Raw genomic sequence first — 27,413 nt, forward strand, 5'->3', positions numbered from 1 at the left:
ATTTGCTTGCTACTAACTGTCCTCTCTCATCCATTCTTGCTGCCTTTGTTTAGGGACTAGGAATCACTCTCCACTACAAAACCTCCTTAAAAGATGTTTTTGAAAAAAATCGGACTGTCACTCCCTGCTTAAAGTTTTTCAATGATTTCATGTTTCCTAAGGGCAGGGTCCCTAAGGCAGTCGGCATAGAATACAAGGTTCTTCATAATTTAGCTCCACCCTCCTGCCATCCAGTTATTTAGACGGACACTTCACCGGCATCCTGAATCCTCCAGCCATTCAGACTCTCAGGCTTTCCCAGCTCTGTACCTGCTGTCCTTGTAGCCTAGAGTGCCCTTGCCTACCCCATTCTTCAGGTTAAGCTCAGGTATTATTTCTTAAGAGATGTTTTATCTAGTGTCACTTGTATGGACTAGGTACTTATTTTATCAAATGCTTAGCAGTTATATTGTAAACATTTTGATAATTTTTTTCCTACAGTGTGAGGTCCTTGAAGGCACAGACTTCTTTTTTATTTATGGTATCTTTTGAGCCCAGAACATGGCTATCTTTCCTTAGGTGTTTGATACAAGTGTGTTGAATGAGTGGATGGCTACTTCTGCTGTTGTATGTGTTACACTGTTAAGACTTTCACAGTTTCCTGAGGATAGATACCTGTCTTGTTTGTGGTTCTAATCTCAATATTTGACACAATCCCTGGACATCACAGGCAGTTAGTACACGTATAACCAAAATCACCTTAGACATAGGTAGATGTATTCATGCTGATATATTTACTCATCAGCTGATAACTAGGGTTTAGATCAATTGGAATATTTCACTCAGATATTCTAGATTCAGACAGATTCTACCTTTGAGACACATTCAATTTAGTTATATATTCGAACAACAAATCTATTATGATTTCATCATGCATAACAGTGACTAGCATATTTGGCTATATTAAAAATGTGGTATAAGAGACTTTCCTATTCTGAGAAGTTCAGTGCCTTCAAACCTCACATAATCTAGATAAAATAACACTATAAAGATGAAACAAGGCTTTCTTTTTAAAAAATGGTCTCCAAATGAATATTATGTCAACTAATTATTTATTTGTGTGTATTGTATGTGTTCTATAACTGAAAGAGATATAAGGAAATCTCAAAGTGAAGGCAAAGAGAATTGAGTTAATTATGAAATAGATCCTTATGTCAAACATTTCCATTTACATATACTTCTAAGTTGAAAATATAGTTTTAATTGTAAGGTCTGCTTTAGTTATTTTATCCTCCTTCTATTCCTTCCCACAAATAAATAATTTGAAATCAAGGAGACAGGCTCTAGAAATTATTCCAGAATCACTTGTTTTTATTTGCAACATTTGGTTTATGGAAATTATTTGGTTATAGCAATATTTATGATGACTAATAGTGGTTTCTAGGCAGCATTGTAAATAGAATTTTATAAATATGTATCTTGGCAGATGGAAGGTGATGTCACATAAAGTGAGTTCATAAAATATATTTCATAGACTAGTGTAGGTGTTGGTTTTGCTGTTGGTTTTGCAATTTATTTGTAATTTGTTATTGTGAATTTAAAAATACTCTATATGAATTGGAGGGGGAACAATCTGATAACCTTCACACTACATTCATTGATGAAAAGATATTTGTATCAATTTGTAATTAATTTGGTCAGACCGCCTCCATATTGCCCAATATATATTAAATACTTTCAAAGTATGAAATACCACTTATATGTCATTATATTTTAGTAATGCTGATAGGGTAAGGGAGATCACAAGAAGAAACTATGCTTCAAAACTGACAATTTATGCTGAAATAGACACATATTGAAGAATATAAATATTGCTATAATATTATATATCTTGATTACTAACAAAAAGTATTATGAATATTTTAACACTCTTGAATTTTTACCTCTTAAATGTTTTTTCCCCTTTCCTTTTCAAGTAGCTATCTTGTGAATTTAGACATCTATTTTATGTTCATGCTACCATTTTTCAAAATGTATTTTGGAAACCTCTTATAGAGTAGGTTGCAGAGTCTCTTAATATGTTACTTTTCAAAAATTTGTGGTTTGATTTTTAAAGACAATGAAAAAAACAATTCAGAAGCAGAAAGAATTCTTAAAAATATAATTTCTAATTAATTTTGGCAGGGTCACAAATTCAAATGGTTGCAGGGGCCAAGTAGGTAATGTAAGGTGAGACAGACAGCATTCTAGGGACTACAATGCCTGCCTGGAGAGCTCAGGCCTTGTCTAAAGGACACCAGAATGTAGTATCAGCATTGCCTGGTTTTCCAGTCTTGCAAGCAAGCCTGAAAATTTGCATATTTCCTGGACTTTTCCAAGTTTTAAATGTTGGTTCAGTTCTTTTGAACACTTTATTTGCAATCTCTGCTTTAAAGTAATGCCTCTTCATAGTGCTTATACTCTTTGTAAATTCTTCTTAAAGTTTTCATAAATTCAACTCTTCTCTTTTTCTCTCTAATTTGTCAAGAGCTTCACGGCAAAGTGTGAGAACAAAGAGTAAAAATGGTCTTTTTTATCAGTGAGGCCTTCCCCCATATAAAAGAGCAACCAACCCCCTCACCTTATCCCTATATATTTTTCTCCGTATCATTTATCGATATTTTACAAATTGTATATTTACTTGTTTGTTCATCATCTTTTCCTCTCCACTATAACATAAGCTCCATGAAGATATTTTTTGTTCATTGATGTTTGTTTAGTTCTTAGAACAATTACTGGCAAATAGTAGGCCCTTAATAAATACCCATTGAATGAATGAATATTTCACAGATAATCAACTGCATAGGGGAAATAACTAAGAATTAGGGATATTTTACCTTAGCCAGAAAAGACATAATCAGGAATACAACCCACAATGTGTTGGCAGTGGCTCAGCCTGGCCTATAAGAGCTGATTGTGTGTGTCTCTTCTGAGCTCTGCATTTAGTGACATCCTACTGGTTACTTGAAGCCAATCATGGTGAGAGGATTTCTGCTACAGAAACTAATAAATGATACAAACATGTCATTTACTAGCACACCCCTGGACACAAGAGTTGTGAGATACTGGCTTAGCAAAAGAAAGCACTTTTAAACATTCAGAGTTCTCCAGCAGAGGAATGGCCTAACTCACAGGCAGTATTTATTTATTTATTTATTTATTTATTTATTTATTTATTTATATTTTTTGGGTAAATATATTTTTTATTTTAATTTTTTTATTATGTTCAGTTAGCCACTGTATAGTACATAATTAGTTTTTGATGTAGTGTTCAATAATTTATTAGTTAAGTGTAACACCCAGTGCTCATCACATGTGCCCTCCTCAATACCCATCACCCTGTTACCACCTACCCCCCCACCCTCCTCCTCTCTGAAACCCCCAGATTGTTTCTCGGGGTCCATAGTCTCTCCTGGTTTGTCTCCCTCTCTAATTTCTCCCCCTTTGGATTTCCCCCCCTTCCCCTATGGCCCTCCATGCTATTGCTTATGTTCCACATATGAGTGAAACCATGTGATAATTGTCTTTCTCTGCTTGACTTATTTCACTTAACTTAATCCCCTCCAGTTCCATCCATGTTGATATAAAAGCTGGGTATTCATCCTTTCTGATGGCTGAGTAATATTCCATTGTATATATGGACCACATCTTCTTTACCCATTAATCTGCTGAAGGGCATCTCGGCTCCTTCCACAGTTTGGCTATTGCGGACATTGCTGCTATGAACATTAGGGTGCATGTGCCCCTTCTTTTTACTGCATCTGTATCTTTGGGGTAAATATCTAGTAGTGCAATTGCTGGGTCATAGGGTAGCTCTATTCTTAATGTCTTGAGGAACCTCCATACTGTTTTCCAGAGTTGCTGTACCAGCTTGCATTCCCACCAACAGTGCAAGAGGGTTCCCTTTTCTCCACATCCTCCCCAACATTTGTTGTTTCCTGTTTTGTTAATTTTTGCCATTCTAACTTGTGTAAGGTGGTATCTCATTGTCGTTTTGATTTGTATTTCCCTGATGGCTAGTGATGTGGAGCATTTTTTCATTGTGTCTGTTAGCCATTTGTGTGTCTTTTTTGGCGAAGTGTCTGTTCATGTCTTCTGCCCATTTTTTGACACAGGCAGTATTTAGGTCTATTTTAGAGATTTACTTCTTCAGATTATGCATTGTAAAACTTACTCAAGCATGTAGTTTATGGTGCCCTGATGAAATATTTAAGTTTGATCTTTTGTTTTTTATTGAATAAAGTAAGCATAGGTGTTTATAGTCTTCTTATATTTCCACTTACTTATTTTTTGTTTTATTTATTTTATTTTATTATGTTATGTTAATCACCATACATCACATCATTAGTTTTTGATGTAGTGTTCCATGATTCACTGTTTGCATATAACACCCAGTGCCCCATGCAGAACGTGCCCTCTTTAATACCCATCACCAGGCTGACCCATCCCCCACCCCCCCCCAGAACCCTCAGTTTGTTTCTCAGAGTCCATAGTTTCCCATGGTTTGTCTCCCCGTCCAATTTCCCCCCCTTCATTTTTCCCTTCCTGCTAAAAAAAAAAGAAAAAAAGAAAGAAAGACGATCCACTTACTTATGATGAGGATAGTATGTCAAGTATTTGTGGGTATGTTGTTATTTCCTGTTATTTCTGCTTGTTTTCACTCATAAAGTCCTGTTCTTTGTGTGCCTGGTTATGGTCACTGTGTACTAGACATTATTTAGAAACCTCCCTTGTAGGAATAATTGGAGGTCTAGAATGTTGGATCTCCTCCAGAGAGAACTTTTGTTTTCTTATGCCAGCTAACTAGGGGCATAAGAAAGTTTGAGTTGAAAGTTGGAGGTTTGTTGGACCATCCAGATGATGAAAACCAGGCTATACGTTTATGCAAGGGCTGTGTTACTTATAGTGCCACTACAATCTGGGTACAACTTTTTGGTGTCTCAGTGTAAAGTAATGAGTGATTAATTAAAGCCTTCATTTTTGAACTCTTATTTTCTGATTTTTCTCTTTTTTGGGTAGAGAAGACTCTTTTTGGTTTGTGGCTGTAATATTTTATGTTGAGAGAGAGAAAAAGAAACATTTAAATATCCATTTTTTTAGAGCTACCCTATGACCCAACATTTGCCCTACTTGGTCTTTACCCCAAAGATACAAATGTAGGGATCTGAAGGGGTACGTGCACCCCAATGTTTATAGCAGCAATGCCCCAAAGAGACAAATTATGGAGAGAGCCAAGATGTCCATCAACAGATGAATGGATAAAGAAGATGTGGTATATATATACAATGGAATATTGTGCAGCCATCAAAAAACCCCCAAATCTTGCCATTTGCAATGACGTGGATGGAACTAGAGGATATTATGCTAAGTGAAATAAGTCAATCAGAGAAAGACAAGTATCATATGATTTCACTGATACGAGGAATTCTTAATCTCAGGAAACAAACTGAGGGTTGCTGGAGTGGTGGGGGGTGGGAGGGATGGGGTGGCTGGGTGATAGACACTGGGGAGGGTATGTGCTATGGTGAGCGCTAACGAAGAGGGGGAAATCGGAGAGGGAGATGAACCATGAGAGACTATGGACTCTGAGAAACAAACTGAGGGTTTTAGAGGGGAGGGGGTTGGGGGGATGGGCTAGCCTGCTGATGGGTATTAAAGAGGGCACATATTGCATGGAGCACTGGGTATTATATGCAAACATTGAATCATGGAACACTACATAAAAATAAATAAATTATTTAATTAATTAATAAATAAATAAATATCCATTTTTTACCTGCATTATTTCCACTTATTTGAGTCTTCCCCCTCCCTTACTTTATTTTGTTATCTGCATCTCTTGCTAAAAGCAGAGAAGATTCTTCTTATCTCTTAGAAATGGGTGGTTGCTATAAATCTAGCTACCAATGCCAAGGTGGAAGGGAATGGTTTGGAGATCTGCTCTTCAGCATGCAGACGTCTCCTTAACCCCTTTCTATCTTGTCTTCCCCATTATCCTTCCTTCTACTTTGCTTGCCGTTATGAAATTCAGTCCCTCGGGTTTTTTTCTCCAGGAAATAATCTTCAGACTCCTAGGAGGAATTAGGGAGGTGAATGGGAACAGCAGTAACTTGTCTTTGTGTGGTAGGGTTGTGGGGCTAAAATCACACTAAGCTGCATAGACACTTGTTTCCAAAGCCTCATTGTTAGCCACACCCCTTACTCCTGCCTTCCATGGAATCTGACCAAAGGCTTTCTGTTGAGAAGAATCCATTCTCTTCTAAATTATAACACTTCTGCAAGTGTGTGTGTGTGTGTGTGTGTGTGTGTGTTTGTGTGGCTTTCCTCACTCTGCTAACCTCTTGTTCTCATTGTCTTTGTGAAATTTTAGTTTTTTATTCCTTTAAACTTGAAGATGTTTCTAGACATAGAAGAGATAAATGTATATTTCAAGCTGTCAAGGCAGGTAAAATTAAGATTTTAAATGCTTTAAGGGCTCCCACCTATTGTCATGTTTTCTGTAGCCACTTTTATGCTCATGTTCAGATCTGTATTTCTAATCCAGATCCCATTTCTTTACTGCTACTCGTATAAATAATAATAAAAGCAAACATTTAAATAATACTTATTGAATTGCAATCATTGTTCTAAGTAAGTACTTGACAAACTCATTTAAGCCTCAACCCTATGAGATAGTGTATCAGTTACCTATTACCACAATAGCTGTGTAACAAACCACTCTAAAACTTAAAAATGTAAAACAACAGTCATTTATTTTATTTTACTTTTTTTTAGATTTATTTATTTATTTATTTGACAGAGAGAGAGACACAGTGAGAGAGGGAACACAAGCGGGGGGGTGGGGGGAGGGAGAAGCAGGCTCCCTGCTGAGCATGGAGCCTGATGCGGTGCTCGATCCCAGGACCCTGGGACCACGACCCGAGCCAAAGGCAGGTGCCCAATGACTGAGCCACCCTGGCGTCCCAACAGTCATTTATTATTTTTCACAAGTCACTTTCTGCTGATCTGGGCTAAGCCCAAAAGACGTTGGCCTGGCTCACTCCTTTTACAGTCAGCTGCTTAGTTGGATTGAGTTGTGGGTCTAGGATGGTCTCAGATAAAACAACTTGGTCCTTTTCTATGTGGTCTCTGATTTTTCAAAAGACTAGCCTGGGATTATTCTCATGGCCACAGAAAGACCCCAAGAGAGAAAGAGTGGAAGTCTTGAAACCTCAGCTCAGACCGCACACTATCATGTCCTACATATTCTGTTGGATAAAGCAAGTCAAAACGCTAATAGGTTTATTTACTAGGTCTGCAGTCTTCTGCTTTAGCAGAGGGTCTTTGTCTTTCATGAGATGGACCACAACCCTTTCTTGTTTTAACCTGACTCACCTTGCAAAGAATTTTAGGTGACTCTGGGCTACAGTGGTCCTCAGAAAAAAGGAAGATGAGCCTTAGTACCACCAACACAAGGAATTGGTAATAGCAGCCTCATTACCAGTTTTCTGCATTTGTAGAAACATCAGGTCCAATGGTGTCAGCTGTAAATACTGCTTCCATTATGGTTTCCCAGGAAGTTGCGGTTAGAAATCTACATAGAATTGGTCTGTTGGTTTGATATTAGAGAGAACTAAAAAATATTGGCAATTGTTTTATCAGTTACTGTTTTTGGAAATCCATTGTGTTTTAACATCTGGAAGAGGTGGGGAAAAAAAACCCACACATGCATCAATGATGTTTTGTGCTTTGAAGACAAGTGTTCCAAAAACTGACAGGGTCACATTTCTAAACTTCTCAAAATACAGACCAGTTCTTTAAATAATCGGGTTTCATTTTTCCAATTTGATATCTTCGAAAGCAGGTTTATATACTCTACAAATCCGAAAGCATTATCATCCTTCCTTGCAAATTGATACTTTATTACTATAAAAATGTAGTTGCAACATGTCCACCTACACTCAGCAGATGACCTAAATCCTTCCAGTGTAGTGTGGGAAATGACCTTGGTGCACCTTATACTTATAGCCTCAAGGACACCACCAGGCAAGTTATCTGTACACGAGGTCACAGAACAGACAGGTTTACAAACTAAGTTATATCTTGAGCTACAGGTTTTATTAAATAAATTTAAAATAAACTGTGACAAGCAAAAGGAAAGAGTGGGGTCGGTTAAGCTTCTGAGGATATGAGGCAAGCAGGGTGGAAAACTCACACTCCTGAATACTGGGATATCACAAGGCAAGTTTGGGTTTCAACAAAGATTCAACTATTTGGAAATATCTTGTTGATTATCTCAGCTTTAAATTAGATATTTGTTTTTCTAGAAAACTAAGAGTACAAAGACCTACAGAATAAAAATTTTATGTAAACAATGGGTAAGGTGGGGGTGCCTGGGTGGCTCAGATGGTTAAGTGGCTGCCTTCCGCTCAGGTCATGATCCTAGGGTCCTGGGATCGAGCCCTGAATCAGGCTCCCTGCCTTACACTGCTCTCCCTGCTTGTGCTCTCTCACTCTTTCTGTAAAATAAATAAATAAAAATCTTTTTAAAAACAATGGGTAAGGTGCTAAGCAAATGTAAGATGTTTTTGTTTTTGACATTATCAGCAAGGTTGCTCTGGAAGCACAACATTCTTGTTGTAAATCCCATTGTGGTAATGAGTTACTCAATTAGAGTCATTCATTCACTCACTCACGTAATTATTTATTGATTTATTATGTACCAGTATACTTTTAGACAGTGGGAATGAAACGGTGAACAAAACAGCAAATATTCCTGCTCCTACAGAACTTCCATTCCGGTAAGGAGAGAGAGAGAGAGACAATAAAACAAAATAATTAAGTTGCATGGTATGTAAGTACAATCAAGAAAAAATAAAGCAAAATAAGGGCGTTTGAATAAGGGGGATAGGGGTTGCAATGAGGGTAGGCCTCTTTGGTAAGTTGATGTCTGAGCAGAGTGAGCCCTGTAGATATTTGGGGTGGCAATGTGAGAACATTTTTGTGTTAAGAAGAGATGAAATTTTAGAATTAATTTGAAGATAGAGCCATCAGTGTTTGTTAACAGGTAGGATGTAGGCTGTGACAACAGCCAGTGCACAGGCCCTGAGACAAAAGAGTTCCTCATTTCTTCTAGGAGGGGGAGAGCAAGACACCGGGAGATCAGAGAAATCATGGCAGAGCCAAATGTATAGGACTTTGTAGGCAATTTTAGGAATTTGTCTTTTGCTTAAAGTGGGAATTATTAATTTTATATGCAGGGTTTTATATGCATATATATTTTACATGCAGGTTTTAAGCAGAAGAGTGATTGGCTATGGCTGACATTTTAAAATGGTCACTCTGTCTGCCTTGTTGAGAGGCTAAAGTGGGCTAAGGATGAAAGCAGGAAAACCAGTTCAAAGGCTGTTGTAATAATCCAGGTGAGAGAAGCCAGTGACAGAGTTCAGGGTGATAATAGTGAGGGCACTAGGGAGAGGTTAAATCTTACATATAATTTGAAGAGTGAATGATCAGAATTTGTTAGCAGAATGGATGCAGGGTCTGAAGAAAGAGAGGAATCAAGGCGAGTCCAGGGTTTTTTTAATCTGAGCACCTGAATGGATGGTAATAGCATTACCAGAGATGGGAAAAGGGTGCAGCATTTGGGAGAGAAGAAAGCTCTGTTTTGGATATACTAATCTAAAGTGTAAAGGTCACATTAAAACCTTAGATACATGAATATGTAGTTCAGGGGAGGACTGTGAGCTGCAGTTATAAACCTCAAGTTATCTCCATGACAGGGTGATACTGAAAGCTATGAATCAGGAGAACATCACCAACACAATGAAGATACTTAGAAGTAGGGCTAAAGGACTGAGTGTGAGTTGCTTAGGCATTAAAACGTCTGGGAGGAGAGGAGGGGCTGAAAAGGAAACAGAGTAGGAATAACCAGTAGCAGGGGATAAAATATCTGGAGCATGTCTTGAAAGCCATGTAAAGAACCATTTTAAATGCTTCTTTGATCAAATAAGGTGAACATTGAGAATGGGTCAGAATTGGATTTAGTAATCTGAAGGTCGTTGGAGATGTTGGTCTGAGCGTAGTTCAGTGAGTGGCAAAACCAGGGAAAGAGCAGGGGTAGCATGGACAAGGCATGGAGCAACAGGTGGACTCCGAAGGGAGACATGGGTCAAGAGAGTTGAAAGTTTGTGTTCCTTTCTTTCTTTCTTTCTTTTTTTTTTTTCTTTGAAACTTAATATGGAAGAAATTACGTACTTGAACACTAATGGAAACAATCCAGTATAGAGTGGGAAATTGATGATGTGGGGGTGGGAGGAGAGAAGGGAAGAGAGATTTGAGAAGCTGTATCTTGAATAAGCCATGTGGAATGTGACCTAGTGCGTAACTAAGGGGTTGCCTGAGATACTAGGATGCGGGTAGTTCACCTGTAATTACAGGAAAACAGAGTATATAAGGATCTCTACTACAGGCAAATGTGATGGGGGAGCCCCTGAGGGTGTTTTCTGATTGCTTCAGTTTTTGTTTCAGCAAATTGGAAAGCACAATCACCGGTTGAGAATGATGGCAGGAGAGGTGTTGGGAGCATGAGGGGACGTTTACTGGAAAAGTCATGTAAGAGTGGGTTAGATAGTCACAGCATACAAGCATGAGGAGATGGGGCGGGTGGGGGGTGTGTCTGTGCCCTACCCATGGTTGCTCAGGGCAGTTTGATGCTCTAAGGTTAGTCAAAATTGCTGGAGTTCTACCCTTAGCCTCTCTCCTCTTCTGCCTCTGCTTCTTGAGAACTGAACCTGTAATTACTCTCCCTTTCCTTGTCGAAACTGCACTGCTTGCACTTCTGTGATTTACCTACTGTCCTGGGCGCTAATTGTTTGCACTTTGTAATTTATTCCACTATTATATTAATAATTAAAGTTGACCATGGTGGTATATGTTTGGCTAAGCTAGGATTTATGAGTAGATTTATTTTTTCCAATCCATAAGTATTTTATTACATACCTTTAAATGATAAGAATACCTTAAATAATATAATTACAATACCATAATCACACCTAAAATAATATAATCACATAATGTTTTCAATGGTCACTTTTAATCAGCTTTCTCATAATAATTATTTTTTCCCATTTGATTTGTTCAAATTAGGAGCTAAACGTGGTTCATACATTGTATTTGATTGAAACATCCTTTGGGGCACCTGGGTGGCTCAGTCAGTTAAGCATCTGCCTTAGGCTCAGGTCATGTTCCCAGGGTTCTGGGATCTGGGATCGAGTCCCGCATAGGGCTCCCTGCTCAGCAGTGAGTCTGTTTCTCCCTCTTCCTCTCCCCCTCTACCTGCTTGTTCTCTCCTTCTCTCTCAAATAAATAAATAAAATCTTTAAAAAAAAGAAACATCCCTTAAATATTAAGAATGTTATATTGCTTTAATTTTAATTGCTTTTATATTGCTCTCCTTAAATTTATTTGCTAAGAATATGGAATCATTTGACTAGATTTAAAAGAAGAAACTGTTTTTGAATCAAGTTTGTAGACTGGGATCATGGGAACATGATTATAAATTAGTATAACTATTTTAATTAATAAAGCAATATCACATCTGGCCACAAAACCTTTACTTCTGTTTAAAGAGTTTCTTGAATGGGCATGAGGACATGTATTTTTGCAAATGGATATGTCCCTTTTATCTATTCTGTTCTTAGACAGATAAGGAGAGCAGGGGGCAAAGGAGCCACTGGAAAGAGGAACATTTTCCCATTTTTAGTTTTATCATCTTAGCAGAAAAAAACATATTATGGCTGTGGTAGAACAGTCAGTATCAGGTGAGAAAAGACAAGAATTTTCAGCGAGGCTGGCCTGAATCCCTGATCTCCACTGATAAATTTTTACTCCAAGCTCAAAGTATTAGCAACAGAGTTGATGGAGAGTTGAAAAAAGTGTTTTATTAACATTCTAAAATCTAAGTCAGTTTAAACAGAGACCATGAAAAGCTAACACTGATTATGGATGGTATAATGGAGAGTGAAGTAGATAAAAGAAATTAGGTAAAAGTAAAGGTAATGTGGACTCGAAATCAGAAGTCCTGAGTTTTAATTCTGACTTTGCCATTGACTAGAAACCTTAAATAAATCTTTTAAAGTGGGAGGCCCTAAATTTCTTATTTGAAAATGGGGGTTTGAGGTAGACATCTACTGAAGACTCTTTTAGTACTAAAATATTAATAATAATAAAATAGAAATAAAAATAAATAAAAATAACTAGAACAATGCTTCTATGAAGTGAGTATTAAATTCTATCATCTGTTAAAATATAATGGTAAAATTTATTGATGTATTTTATTTATCAATTTTTAAAGAAATAAGTCTTTAGATTTTGATAATAAGATTAACAGTTTTTCTTTTTAAAGCAGTATAGAAACCTAAAAAAGAAGTTGAAAAAAAGCCCATGTTGAAAAAAAGCCCATGTAATCCCATCTTTCACTATTTACATTTTGATGTCTCTAAGACTATGGCCTAACAATTGCTATTGTGAATGGAATATGTTTGTTTTAAGTAGGTATTTAGTGAAAACTAAAATATTAATTTTGAAACTGGATACCTTTGTGGAATTGTCTTATTTTCAGTTATTTTTAATCCATGTTCTTGTTTGCTTCATATACAAAACTCCTTTATGTGCAAATAAAAAATATTTAATTTTGAGCCCCTGTTACATAAGGACTCCTTTCAATTATTAATACTTCATATTCTTTGAAAATACTTTTAAACAACTCCTTAGTTATTTTAGAACATTATGTCCAAAACAATATGTTATTTCTAGAACAATATTAATAGTAGTGTTGAGAGTAAAAATTTCTGGCTGATACTGATTTTTTTTTTAGTCATATTGTCATTTATTAAGTTAAGAAAAATGTAGAAGAGGTGTTTGATGACTTTTTGGAATCTATGATGATTACAGAGTATTTTCCCCTTCATCTCTTATTTGTTTATATATTTAATTTTTTTTGAGAGAGAGAGCATGTGTGCATGGGCAGGTGTGCTTGTGCATGGGGGGGGGGGTGGGGAAACAGGCAGAGGGAGAGGAAGAGAGAGAATCTTAAGCAGTCTCCATGACCAGCACGGAGCCCTGATATCAGAACCCTGAGATCATGACCTGAGCCGAAATCAAGAGTCGGGCGCTTAACCGACTGAGCCACCCAGGCGCCCCTTGAAAGAAATTATATTAACAAGCCTTCTATCATTAAACTATTTTTACATTCTGGAAATGAGCATCAGTGGGTCATATACTAGAATTTTAATACAGAAATGGATGATAAATGTTAACATTTTATTAGCAATTTTAGCTGTTAAGTTTATATCAAGATGAGTCTGTGATTTTATTTTTCTGTATGATGTTTTGCTCAGGTTTTGTTTCAGGGTTATATTAACTTTATGTAAAGTAAAGCTTTCCTTCTTTGTCCGTGCTCATAGAAATATTCCTCCTTGAAATCTGAAAGAATTATCCGGTAACGCATACTTTGTTGTTGTATAATAGCTTGGTCAGTGCTTTCTTTATCATTGATTTGTTTTGAGGGAATGTGGTTCATTTATGCTTTTCCAGGAAGAAAATGTCTTTCAAACAGATTCTCAAACTTATAGAGTTGACCACAAAAATTTAGTAACTTCCTTGGGAACTCGAAAAGAAGGGGGATTACCTGTAGATAATAGTATTATTTTATGTATTTATAATTATCTTGACATTATAGTTCCTCTTCAAAATTTTTTTCTCTTTCCTGGAGTAAATATTTTTGTAAAGAATATGCTTAATTTACATTTTGCATGCTGTGTTTTCTGCCATATTTTAAACTTTCATTGTAGAAAAAAGCACAAATAAAGAAAACAAGAATTAGAGATTAATAAATTATTATAAAGTGAATAATTTTTAAAAACCACTTTATTGAGGTGTTACTAACATGTAAAAAGCTATACATAATTAATGTATACAACTCAGTGAGTTTGTGAATAAATATATGGTCATGAGACATCATCACCAAGGCTGCAAACATATCCATTGCCTCTCAAAGTTCCCTTCTTACCCCTGTATTATTATTATTATTATTATTATTATTATTTGCTTATTTTGTGATAAGAACACTTAACATAAGATCTATTCTCTTAACAAATTTTAAGTATACAATACAGTATTGTTAACTGTAGGCACTGTGCTATATAGATTTTAAGAACTTATTTATCTTCATAACTGAAATAAAGTGAATAATCTTATTACTGTCACTTAGGTCAAGAAGAACTTTAGCAGTCATCCCGTAAACCCCTCCATTTTTCCATCTGTCTTGGTAGTTTTGTTGAATTTTACTTTTTTATTTGTTATCTATTTTTTACTGAGATATAATCAGTATATAATATTGCATTAGTTTTATATGTATAACCTAATGATTTGATATGTGTATGTATTACAAAATGATCACCAAATTAAGTTTATGTTAACATCCATCACCACATATACTTACACATTTTTTTCTCTTGTGATGAGAACTTTTAAGGTCTACTCTTTTAGCAACTTTAAAATATACAATGGAGTATTGTTAACTATAGTCACCTTGCTGTACTTTACATGCCCAGGATTTATTTATTTTAGTTTCTTGTCTTAATCATGGCTCTTCTCCCTCCAAAAGTACCCACTATCTTGACTTTCATAATAATTACTTCTTAGCTTTTCCTTGTGATTTTATCACCCAATAGTGCATGCCCACTTTTAAAAACTTTATATCACTTTTAAGTGTCTTTTAATCTACACATTCTCTATCCTTTCTTCCCATTCTAATAAATATCTTGGAGAACCTGGGGAATTGGACTGATAGAGTTTTTCACAGTTTAGCATATTTCTGTCTTCTGTAAATTTCTTGTAAATTGGCAACTCGATCCAGATGCTTGATGAGACTCTGGTTGGGTTCCCTCGCCAAGACTGTGGCTGTGATGCATTCTTTCATTAAGAAGTACAGAATGTCAGCTTTTCACTTTGTTTTTTTTTTTAATGTTAGCATCCACTGATGCTCAACGCCTAACATTCTAAAATGTTAATATTCAAATTCTCTCATTTGGTTTTCATTCAATAACTGGAAAATTTTACAAGATGTTTTTCCTAAGCTACTTGGTTGCTCAATGGTATAAATAATAGGGAAGTAAGGATAAATGCTTGATTCATTTCTTTTATTTAACCAATTAAAAGAATTATTGTGATAAGAACACAACATGAGATCCTCCTCTTAATAGATTTTTAAGTGCACAGTACAGAGTTTTTATCCATAGGCACAGTGTTGAACAGCAGAACTCTAGAATAAGCCACTTACAGGAGGACAAACACCATATGATTCTGGTGTTTTTTTTTTTTAAACAAATTATTTGCTTTTACTCAACTTTGAGGAAAGTAACAACGGCAGAATTGCTATTGTTCCCAAAAGAGCATAGATAGATTATTCATGGTTCCCCTTTCTGCTTATCTGACTCCCATTTTAATTCGTCTTCCAAATTTAAATATAGATTCAGTTATGCTATACCGGAGACAGGTAGAAAAAGAGCTGTGGCCATGGGAAGCTGTATTTCTGTATGATTTACTCTCTGCATGTGTTGGGGAAATGCACTGGATTTCACTTCTAGTGTGTACTGTGAATTCCAGTGTGGGTGGGGAGGCAGGGGTGTGGGGGAGGAGGTGGGCAGGGTGGGGGAGGTGGGAGATACGGAGAGGAGAGTGAGGGGTTGTGTCTATGTCCTGCATTGAGGGTGTACGGGAGTACTCCTTTGATTCTGGATTATTCAGCTACTTTAGCTAGGCAGGTCTTTCAGGCTGAACAGTTATGTCTCCCCAAATTCATATATTGATCCCCCAATGTGATGGTTTTGGGGGTTGGGCCTGTGGGACGTGATTAGGTTTAGAAGTGATCATGAGAATGGGACCCTCGTGATAGAATTAGTTCCCTTGTAGAAGAGGAAGAAAAAGTACATTCACCAAGGAAAGGTCACATGAGCTCACCGTGGGAAGGAAGCCCTCCGCAAGCCAAGAAGAGAACCCTCAAGACACTGACTATGGCTGGCGCCCTGAACTTGGTCTTCCAGTTTCAAGAGGGTGAAAAAATAAATGTCTTATTTAAGCCACTCAGTCTATGCTATTTTATAAAGTAGCCCAAGCCGACTAAGACAGAAGATGGGAAGTCAAGCTGGAGGAAAAATACAAGGCCCAAGGGTTTTTAGTTTGGTATGGCCACTTTTTTGGGATTTTTTTGTTTTTTTGTTTGTTTGTTTACGTCCTGCTTCTTGCATAAGCATCTTTGTATCTGTGAAAAATGCTCATCCTTACTTCTAGAGCCTGTTGATCATAAGGATCCTTCCCAGCAGCCAGGTTGGAGAAAATATGTTACATTTTAAGAAAAGTGGCTACTATTAAATAAAAACACCCTGCAGAGAGGCTGCTCCTTCTTCCTTCTGCCCCCTCATTCGCCTGGGGGCAGGGACGGATTAGGGCAGAAGTCTTTTTCCCAAAATCTCCAGTGCTTCCAGTCCTGTTCTACATTTATTCACCATCAGTGGGAATTGGCAGAATTTGCTTTAGATATTTCTCTGAAAACTGCACATTTTCAGGAAGGGAAGTTGCACATCAACCTTTGATGTTTTTCTTCACACTGATTCGAATTTACGGCATTTGGTAGTAATTCCTGCCAAAGATTTGTGATACATCTTTGGCAGTATTTACTAGTTTCAGAACAGATAAACATTTTTTTTTTCCTCACTTTTATTTCTTTTGCTTCTGTCAGTTTTAAGAAGAGGCCTTTATAAGGGGTTCTCATAAGATTATTGCCCATTTTCTTCTTTTAAATAAAAATGAGTGAGTAAAGCTTCTATAAGGCACTTTATTAATTGAACCATGAGACAGCTAACACTTCATGTAGCAGTTCTCAAAGTGTGTTCCTTAGAACCCAATTACATGTCACATTAAAAGGAGTTATAGGAGAAAAGGTTGCCATGGTCAAATAAATGTTAATACATATGAAACAAAATTAAACATGATCCTTTCCTGAAGGACTTTCCAGCACCTTTACTATACAAAAGGGCATTGTGAGTCTACAAAACAAATATAATATGCAGTGTTTCCCAGAACTTATTTGAATTCAGTACCTTTTTTTTTCTATAAAGCATCACAAAGGAAAAATAAATTTGTAGACTATAAAATACTTGTATGACAACATGATTTCCTAATTGCGGGTGAAGAAGAATAAAGAAAAGTCTTCTGAATGTGAGCCTTGCAAAGTTAGTTATAAAAACATCCCTCCACCAACCCCCTCTTTTCTGCTCCTTCCTTCCCTCCATTCATGCAACAAATGCTTAAATGCCCCTTTGTGCAATACAGAACTGCTTACTTGACTTTTAATATGAAGGAAGTTATATGTTCATCTCCTGCTTTACAGGAATATTGCAAGAACCAAATGAAGCAATGCATGTAAAGTGCCATAATATTCTCATTGCCCTAGACTGAAACCTATGGACCAATACTTTTCAAATATGCTCTTGTAACACACTGATGTGTTGAGATTTGTTGTGAAATATGTTGCAAGTTTCTAGTATTTCCAAGTTAGCGATATTATATAGTTTTCTTTTTAAAAACAAAACATACTATGTTCCAGGTTAGACTTATAATAGCATCATTGTCACTCATTTGATTTGTAACATGTTTTCTTAGGTGGAAGAGAAAGAGAAAAAGTTTTAGGTAGTCTTTTGGATATTGGGGAAAGCCCTGGGGTTGGACTGTCTCTGTCATTTGTCTGTGGCATGTGAAGGTAGCCCATAAAAGCTGCAAACTAAAGCAGACCAGGTACCTTAGAATAATGAACATTCATCATTTTGGTAAATTAAAAGCAGTCCCCAAGGGCAGTGACTTGAAATGTTGCTGAGATGTGAATTCAGTCACATGTGCTGTGAGGTTGGATAGTAGGGAATGAGTCACTTGGTAGTTACTGAGTTTAGGGGCTCTTGGCAGAAACCTGATTTGGGAGCAGGGAGCTTGGGAAGATGGTGGAGTAGGAGGACCCAGAGCTCACCCAGTCCCACTTTTCAACTAGATATTGTCCACATCCAAGTCAACAAACTGGAGAGCTATTCAACAACTGGCAGAACCACCTCCACAACTAAATATAGAGTAGAAGCTGCAGCTGAAAGTTTGGGAAGGTCAGAAAGGTGGAGGGAGGCTGCCCACAGGAGGGAGGGAGCTGCCCCACAGAGAAAGCAGAGAAAGAGGCCCTTGCACCAGGGAGCTCGCACGGTGTGGGGGGGTGGGGGGTGGAGAGGGGGTGGGGTGGGGGTTGGGGGGTGGGGGTGGAGTGGAAGACTAATCCCCATAATGTTTGGCTTTAAAAACAAGAAACATGATTTCTTCAGAGAAAGTCCAAAGCTTATGCAAATATTCTTGTGAACAATATGGCATGAAGGCACAAGTTTGACCACCACCGGTGTGAGTGAAGAAATCTGAACATTGAAAGAGAATTTTTATTTGCTTACGATGATTTTGCAGAAACCATCAAATCACTTTGGCCCCTTAGAGTTCTCTTTTAGGGCTAAAGAATTTCATATAAGGGGAGAGTTACAGGCTGATTGGAACCAAGGGTCAGCGCAGATGCAATCAGACCTTACTGGAAAATAGATGTGAACACACATGTCCAGTAAGGAGAAACCAACCTCAGCATTTAAAGGGAAGAGGACACACTGACTTTTCTACTTAGTTGCAGTACAGCAGATTTTATGACTAAGGGCAGACTTGCTCTGCTCTTTTAACCTAAGAGCATCTAGCAATAAGAACAAGTGCATTGTGCCTGCGTATTGGTGCTCTGGTATATAAAATTGTGACACAGCACGACCCCTTTTGGGCAGATTTTATTAGGGCACACTCTTTTGCAGACTGCACCAGAAACACAGAGTCATAGAGAGTTTTTTGAGTCAGTTCTCCACATCGAATTATCCCTTTTCATCTCAATTAGCATATATTCTTTTAGATACAGTAAAAATACAAACAAAGATGACGAAGTCTTCCTTTTGGAAAATATGCTGCAAAAAAAGCACCTTTTACCTACGTCTACCAAGTGCTACTGGTTTTGTCATTTAACTAGCTATTTGGGGAGTCAAGCATGCCAGTGGTTGCTTTAGACTTCAGTGCATTTTGTTTACAGAAATAACCTCAGTCATGGTAGTCAAAATCTCAGGAAGACCAATGGATCTTATTTAGTATATGATATATCTAACATTACTACTGTATTAATGGAAATGTTAAACCAATTGCTATTAATATGTAATATGCATGGGGTTACAGTTTATAGGGTGCTTTTCTTGCACCTGCTCTTGATGTTTTCGTGGTAGAGAGTTTAGAGTTAGATGCTCTGATGCAGGTATCCTAATAGGCATTAAGCCTCCTGAGGTCTTGTTGGAAGCTGTAACCTGAGCCAGAACCAGGTTCAGGGCCACTGATCTTGCTATTGAGGCTGGCTCAGTGGAAGGCCATCAGATGGTGATGAATCTATCTCATTCCTAACTCTGGAGGTCTGCATACCAAGCTATACAGTCCCATGGGTGGGGCATGATGGGCATGATTCACACTGTATTTGGAAAGCTGAAGCTTGGGGGGTTGGCATGTGTCTTCCCTAGAAAGTCAAGCCTTGGACTCAGGTCCATCATTATAAGGTACACACAAAGGAAGGGCTGACAAAAATTACCTATGGTCCCCGGAAGTAGATACACTATATTAGAGTCCATGAAAAGCTTCATGTCCTAAAGGGAAACCAAGAAAATGAAGCAGAGGAAAAGGGTAGATGGGGAGTGGGAATCTGCATTTCAGGTGATAACTGGATCTTTGGGAAATCAACCACCAGGGCTAGAGCCTAGCAAATGCTTCCTGGCATCCTTGTTTGAGCTTGTAATCCCTGAGTCCAGCAGTCATTCTGAGGCCCTACAAGACTGTGTTGAAGACAAGAGTTGGGCAAGTTGACGGGCAAAGGCTCTACAAATATACATTAGGCTCTCCCCTGGAGATTTCCATGTTAAGAAATACGTCACCAGAATATCTTACTCTGCATACTCTCAGAACTGACCGAGAATCTGAGGTTGCATGTGGGAATCATGGGGGGAGTTGCCTGAGGGCTTGGAACCATGGCCATGTGGGGTGGAAATTAGTCCAGAAGAGCAGTTAGGTTCCTCCTATCTCTCCTTGTTTCCATTTCTTTTGATACCACTATTCTTGCCCCTTTGAGCAGGCTCTTAGTGAAGGAGGGGAATGGTGACATCTTGTCAACAACCTTGGGCAAGAAGAGGAAGGAGGCTGGGAAGAAAACCAAGGAACTATAACCAAGCGGGAAGGAGGTATCTTTTGACTGTTTATCTTGGGTTGGCCATTGGGGCGCCTGGGTGGCTCAGTTGGTTGAGCAACTGCCTTCGGCTCAGGTCATGATCCTGCAGCCCCGGGATCGAGTCCCACATCGGGCTCCCTGCTCAGCGGGGAGTCTGGTTCTCCCTCTGATCCTCCCCCCCTCATGTTCTCTGTCTCCCATTCTCTCTGAGATAAATAAATAAAATCTTTATCTTGGGTTGGCCACTTGACTACCTGGGTCCTTCTAAATATATCAGTGTTTGGGCCTCATCCTAGAACATCATTATCAGTCACTGGGTGTGAGACCCAGATATTGCTGTTGTTGTTGTTGTTGCTGTTTTTAAAACTCCTCAGGTTATTATATATATAGCCAGGATTAATACCTAGTGACTTCTATCAATAGGCCAACACAAAGGTATGTAATTATTGAAAATTTGGCACAAGAATTTGGATGGTAGTACTTGTTTATATACCTGTATCTTCTTATTAGTTGTTCACTTAGTTGCTCTCTTTATATCAATTCTATTGTGAAACTTTCCCAAAGTATGCTCTGTGGATTGCTAGTTCATGGAATGTTTATAGGCTGGTGTTGACAGTATTTCGTTTTCCCACTGTGGTCTTGGTAATGGGTTTCAGGACTCACTGTCTACCCATTTCACCCACATTCATACATAGGAAATGGAATGTCCAGGAATTCTATCAGCTCCAAGCCTCTTTTTCTCTCTTATCATGTTCTCTGTCCTTTAGATTCAGTAAATATATACACACACATGTCTTTTCTTGTCTTCTTCATCTTCATCATCCCCGATAATATAGTATGAAACATTCCCCAAACCCAGCTGATCTTAGAATGTACTTTTTCTCCCTTGGAATATGGCTCTACACATGCCCTATGGCAACATACTTGGGAAGGTAACACTATGGATGTAGGCTGAGAAAAAGGGTAAAACTAGCATTTCTAAGATAGGCCCTTGCTGCCTGTGGTTGTCTTCTTAAAATTGCCATCTCAGGGATGGCATTCTTAGAAAATACCCCTCCCAAAGGAGAAAGCTCCTTGAACATTCCATTTGCTCTTAAATTATGAATAGCTCTTAAGATTTTAACAGTTTTAAATAGTAGTCTATGTTGTTTTTTTTTTTTTCCCCTAGAAGAATCAAGTGTTCCAATTTTCTTTCCCTCACAAATATTATGTGGGTGTGGAATGGGAAAGGAAATTTCCAACTGTTCCCTGCAGGCAGACGAGGCCCCTACCAGGCTGGTTCTCTCCAGTAATGAAGGATCCTGGATCTCCCAGAAATGTCAGTTTTTTATTTCAAATGTCAAACATCTTATAAACAAGCCTCCAAGTCACATTCCCCTGTCCCTTGCCAGGTGTCCTTTAGTAGGACTGTTCTTGGGAAGGGCAGTTCCTTGGAACACATTGTTTGTGCCTCTGTACCTGATTCTAAAGTTTCACAAAGCACTCTCACGCAGTAACCCGATCAACCTATTCTGTGGCTATGGAAATTGTTGTTCACAGAGGTTAAGCAAATTACCAAGGCCATGGAGCAGATGAGTGAGCGACCTGGGAGTGGGTCCAGGACTCTTAACTGCATCGGCTGGTACATGGCCTTCCATTGCTTCACAAGGCTGCAAGCTGGCCTGTGTCTTTCCCTTACACTTAATTCGAATCAGGTATTTTAATTCCCATTTCTGAGTTGAAGTCAATGGTATTTCAGCACCATAACTAGAATGTTGTCTCAATAGAAAAATAATAAATAAATAAAATAAACCCCTGAATAGTGGTGACATTTATTCATTCAGAGTCAGCGTTGACATATTCTTCCTTCTTCACCTCCTTTCCTCTCATTCTCTCCAGGCTGCTTACAAATATATTCAATGTATCAAAAAAAAGTTTTAATAAAGACATTGCCTGAATATTAGCATTTTAGACAAAAAAAAATCTAGTTGATGTTAGCCTAATCGTGCACTTTACCTAGATACATATATCTCTGTGGATAATTTTTAAACTGTTTATAGTGACACAGTCGGTTGAGCATCAGACTCTTGGTTTCGGCTAGGGTGGTGATCTCGGGGTGTGAGATCGAGCCCCGAGTCGGCCTCTGTTTTCAGCTGGGAGTTTACTTGATTCTCTCTCCCCTCTCCCCAGTCCAGCTCTCTCTGTGTCTCTCTCAAAACAAACAAAACTACTTGTAAATAAAGTAAAATATTAAATACATACAGTCTCCATTTTGACTTACATTTTTCCATAAAGCATAGCCATTCTCTAACCAATTGGTATTTATTTGTTTATTTTTAAGACTTTATTTGTTTATTTGACAGACGGAGAGAGAGCACAAGCTGGAGGGACTGCAGAGGAAGAGGGAGAAGCAGACTCTTCGCTGAGCAGGGAGCCCAATGCAGGACTCGATCCCAGGACCCTGGGATCATGACCTGAGCCGAAGGCAGATGTTTAACTGACTGAGCCACCCAGAGGTCCCCAGATTGGTATTTACCAAATTGATTGATTGTGGTCTTCAAGCTAAATGAGATCATCTCTCTTGGAATCTAAGAGGCTTGAGCCATCCTACAGTCTCCCAGATGCCTGGGGGAACTAGAGGCCCAGCACCCCACTGTGATGACTCCCTGGGCCAGGATTTCACAGCTGGAGTCACAGACACCCTGGAAATAGGTCACAGTCAGGTCCTGCAACATTCTAGCTCCCTCAGACGTGCGGGGCATCCCGAGTGCTCTTTCCCCTCTCCTAGTCCTCCACTGACCCTGACACACGGCCTGAAAACGCCATTGGGCTGATTTTGTGCAGAGCGCAAGGGTCCTCATCACACACATTCTGTAATTTGCACTAAGTTATACACATGACTGCTGCCTCCTCAGCTTACCACAGGGGGCAGACGCCGACTGGTGAAGTGTTTAAAGAAACAAGTTCCCAAGGACAAGCAGGGAGTTACAAAAACGTAAAAAAAAAAAAAAAAAAGAAAGAAAAGAATACATTTTAAAATGTGTGTCCTTGAGCCACCTTTGGTAGCAAACACAGAGATGGAGTTTATTTCACTTATTTATAAATAAACAACTCTTCCTGAATGCTAAAGATACATAAACGTAAGGTTTAAAGCCAGGGTGATTTAATATTTTTCTGCAGAAAAGTACTTCTGGATAGGGTTCTCTTTTTCACATTTCAAAGTTCTCTTTTTGTATTTCAAATCTAATAATTCTACAAATATGTTTCACTCAAATATTATAATCTCCCAAATGAATAACACATTCTTAGAAAATACCCCTCCCAAAGGAGAAAGCTCCTCGAACATTCATTTTAACTTTCCTTGCCAGTCACTGATTTTCATCCTTTACTATACTTTCTAAAAACCTGAGCGAAGGCACATAAAACATTGTTATTCTTAATGAGATGAGCTACATGCAAAATGCAAAAATCTCAAGTCTGTGGAAAGCATTATAAGGAAATCCCACTATGGGTTATTGCTCTGTACAGATCTGCCTATGCTGTCTTTACTTTTGAGTATTGATGGTCATGAACATGAACATGGACACTGAAGCCTGCCTGCTAGGATCTAAATTTTTTTTTAAAGGTTTTATTTATTTATTTGTCAGAGAGAAAGAGAGAGAGCACAAGCAGGGGGAATGGCAGGAAGAGGGAGAAGCAGCTTCTCTGCTGAGCAAGGAACCCGATGCGGAACTCGATCCCAGGACCTGCAGGACTCGATCCCAGGACCCTGGGATCATGACCTGAGCCGAAGTCAGGCGCTTAACCAACTGAACCACCCAGAAGTCCCTAGGATCTAAAATTTTGATTCACTACTTACTGAGTTATCTCAGACAATTCTAATTTCTCTGTGCCTCAGTTTTCTCATCTGCAAAGTAGAGATAAGAATAGTACTTATCATGTTGTTGATATTTGTAAATTGTGGATATTTATTTAAAAAGAGGATGGTGCCTGACAGTGGTATTTGTTTAAATAAAACAAAACAAACATTTTTTTAAATAACATCACTATGCTCTAGGTCAATATTTTTATGTTAATGATTGGGTCTCTTTCCCTCTATGCCTCCAGAATGTTTGGATAGAAGTTCATTTGATAGTGAGATGCAGTGAGGAACTGTCTGGGTCCCAGTTTTCTTATCTGTGAAATGGTGATGATCTTGCCCTAGCGGTCTGATGTGAAATGGAGCAAGGTAGCACACATGAAATGCTTAGGAAAGGATCTGACTGATCACAGGCCCTCAGTAAATACTCACTGATAAATAGAAAATAACTATGTGCAGTGTCATCATAGAAACTCAAACTATGTAGAGATTCAAGAAGATAAAAATGGCTAGCTCGGAAACAAAACAATTATCTGTGAAAAGGTTCAGATTGTTTTGTTCTTTTATTAATCAGACTCAAGTTAGAAATTTTCTTATTTTTTTTTTATTTTTTAGAGGCAGGAAGGGGCAGAGGGAAAGGGAGAGAGAGAGAGAACCTTAAGCAGGCTCCACACCCAGCGAAGATGGAGCCTGACGCAGGGCTCGACCTCACAACCCTGAGATCATGACCTGAACAGAAATCAAGAGCTGGACTCTTAACTGACTGAACCACCTAGGTGTCCCCAAATTAGAAATTTTCAATCCATACTTTCAAAAGGGATTATTCAGACAGAATTTCTCAAAATGTTCATTCCTTTTGGGTTTTATAGCCATTCCTTAAACAGAATAAAAGTTCCCAATGTTTTAATACTGAATTTCTACTTGTTGGAAAAGCCTCATAGAAATACTGTTAAAATTTACTTAGAAGCATACAAAACAAATGAAGATACTTGTGTATTTCTCTTTTTGTGCTACTCGGTGGTGGAGGAATAACCATTCATGGTTTCCTTTGTGAAGGTGATTTGAGAAAAAATGCAAAACATGCCTAAAAGCATTTGAATTATTTACATGGAAAAAAGAGGTAAAACTATGTGATGTGGAGTAGGCACCATCTCAATTTGAATGAACTAAATTTCAATATCAGAGGACTGGGAATATGCCCTAAAAACCTCCTGTCATATATTATGGCATATTTGATAAGTCACTTTGCAAATATTATAGCCTTCATAGAGGACTTTAGTCACTCGTAGGCAAGTTCAGATAAGTCTTGAGAATTGCCTTAGTCCTGGTAAAATAAGTATTATGTTAGAACAAAGGGCTTGGTGGATGGTAGGACAGATTGAACATAAGAATGCAGGTTCCTAGGGCCACATTGGCCCACTGAGGTATGACAGAGTATTTTGGAAATCGTCTGAAGTGGGCAATTGGAAAGAAATCGGAAGACTCTAAAGAAAGGTACAGTCAATGGCCAGGAGATGCTTGGAGAACAGCAGGCTGAGAACTAGCAAATGGGAAGAGCTATGTCAAGCCAGTCCCTCTAGCGCCAGATAGACATCATTCTATTACGGGGACTAGAATTTAGGGACAGCTTCCTAATACCTAGGAAGACTGATAAGGACAAGGCAGAACAAAGACCTGCCAGGAAGAGACAGCCTTACTAGAGCAGAATTCAGTTCCTGAGACTAAATCACAAGACAACAACCTAATTTTAGAGATTAAGATATAATACCATAAGAACAAGATTAAAAATTTCTCTGCTTAGGGACAAGATATGTTTTTAAAACTTGGTTAAGGCTGAATCTACAGGTGACAGCCTTACTGAGCAAAGTAACACTAACTCACCAATCTCTTACAGTGAATACGTTTATGAGTTCATAGGATGATTTCATTTAATATCCTTCACAAAGGCAGATGGCACAGAAAACCAAGTACAGTTTCATAAAAGAAAAGTCAAAACAGGGCCACTCCATATGTATTCCGTGGATACATGTGATCTGTTCTGATGCCAAGAAGTTCTTGTTTTGTGCTGGAGGCACCAAGCCTTAAGAGGCTGGGTCATGTATCTCTTCTTATGAAGAGTCAAAGTCAAATTCAGAAGTTTATATGAATATTGAAAGATGAGAATGAGACATCAAATAATTTTTATATCTACATCAAGAGGTGAATGAAGGAGGCAAAGGAGACATGTAACCTATGAAGGGCGCTGCACTTGAAATACTTTTCTCTTTCTCAAACATACAAGTATGTTTCAGCCTCCACCGGTAGAATCAGGGGATTTGCTCCTGGCATGGTCAGTTTAAGGCAAGCAGAAAGTTGACAGCAGATGACCCCTGACATAGGAGGACCCCAGTGTCGCCATGCCTTCTGCCTGGTATAAACAGCCAGGCAAATGGTAAACCATGTCCTGTAGGGACTTGGTTTCTCTTGCAGGCAAGGACAACAAGGAAGAATTGGTAGAGAGGCAAAAGCCCTGCTTGAATTATGTAGGGATATGATGACCTCACTATTTCCCCAATGACAACTCTATCTCTGACCTGATGTATTTTTTAAATGATCAAAATAAAAAAAAATCAGGACATAAGAATTATCCCTCCATTATTAAGTACTTGGGCAAAAAATGGAGGAATAGCTTTTTTTGAGGGAAAATACTGCCGCTGAAAAATCTTATACGCAGCCAGATTATTGGTCATGTGCTCTGGCAACAGAACATTCTTTTCTTGTATGCAAACTCTCAGAAAATACACTGCCCACATTCACTTCTAAGAAAAAAAAAATTCAGCAGTTGAACAAGAGATTAAAACAGAGATCACGAAAATGAGGAAGTTATGGTATAAAATGACAGCCAGTAAGCATTGAAAGTATTTGAACATGGTTTTATTTAATAACTAGGAGCTGTAAAAACAGCTATAACAGGTCATGTAAATATAAAAAAAAAAACTCAATTTTTTAAAAGGACTATACATATCATGTATTAATACCAAAGTGGACCTAAGAATCCAGATTATGTCTTATTAAAACTAGGCAGTGGGGTGGAGTTGGTGGCAGGAGGAGAGGAAGTAAAAGCTTATACTACATTTCTCATCTTTCATAGGAAGAAGTCAATGGATAACACTTCTGCACTGATATAGAAAAATTTTACAGTGTATTTTTAAAACGTTAATTTGT

At 38.1% G+C, this 27,413-nt stretch overlaps 1 long non-coding RNA gene across 10 annotated transcripts in view; it reads left to right on the forward strand.

The window, feature by feature from the left end:
- Positions 1–27,413, forward strand: part of LOC118014947 — a 153,788-nt gene that overhangs the window by 53,821 nt on the left and 72,554 nt on the right. For 2 of the 10 annotated variants that reach the window (XR_004680438.1, XR_004680440.1), the window contains one exon: positions 20,279–22,703. The exons of 6 other annotated variants lie outside the window; for them this stretch is intronic. This is a non-coding gene — a long non-coding RNA (uncharacterized LOC118014947). 2 more of the 10 variants (XR_004680444.1, XR_004680442.1) reach the window with 2 other exon arrangements.

The sequence above is a fragment of the Mirounga leonina genome, unplaced genomic scaffold (assembly GCF_011800145.1).
Source record: "Mirounga leonina isolate KUSES-001 unplaced genomic scaffold, KU_Mleo_1.0 Mir_165, whole genome shotgun sequence".
NCBI lineage: Eukaryota > Metazoa > Chordata > Mammalia > Carnivora > Phocidae > Mirounga > Mirounga leonina.